The sequence below is a fragment of the Sinocyclocheilus anshuiensis genome, unplaced genomic scaffold, assembly GCF_001515605.1.
Source record: "Sinocyclocheilus anshuiensis isolate Anshui unplaced genomic scaffold, SAMN03320099.WGS_v1.1 scaffold446, whole genome shotgun sequence".
In the NCBI taxonomy this organism is placed as follows: domain Eukaryota; kingdom Metazoa; phylum Chordata; class Actinopteri; order Cypriniformes; family Cyprinidae; genus Sinocyclocheilus; species Sinocyclocheilus anshuiensis.
The window spans coordinates 2,965,023-2,965,314 of record NW_015544247.1 but is presented as its reverse complement, the minus strand read 5'-3'; the positions used below and the strand labels follow the sequence as shown (position 1 = coordinate 2,965,314).

General features: G+C 43.8%; 1 protein-coding gene across 1 annotated transcript in view; it reads left to right on the top strand.

The window, feature by feature from the left end:
- The window catches only part of LOC107697756 (protein lin-52 homolog), a 14,103-nt gene that overhangs the window by 8,741 nt on the left and 5,070 nt on the right, over positions 1-292 (top strand). The gene's annotated exons all lie outside the window — the stretch shown is intronic.

The window sequence follows — 292 nt, the reverse complement described above, 5'->3', positions numbered from 1 at the left end:
TGCCACCATCTGTGTTGCCAAGTCCGCGGTTGTTTTTGATGTTGCGGGTTGTAGCGACCCCAATAACATCATATTTAGGCACTGGAATGCAAATTTACCAGGGGAACCCCGACTGAAAGCGTGAATTTTACACCCCAGAATGTGATTTTTAAAGGGGGACCACCCTCGAAACACGATTAGGCTAGTTTTGAGTAGCAATTGGGCGGGTTTTGTTGTGACAACCTGGCAACCCTAGCATGCACCTTTACATAAAACAATAATATAGTGCTCCAATCAGTTCTTAAAATAATGA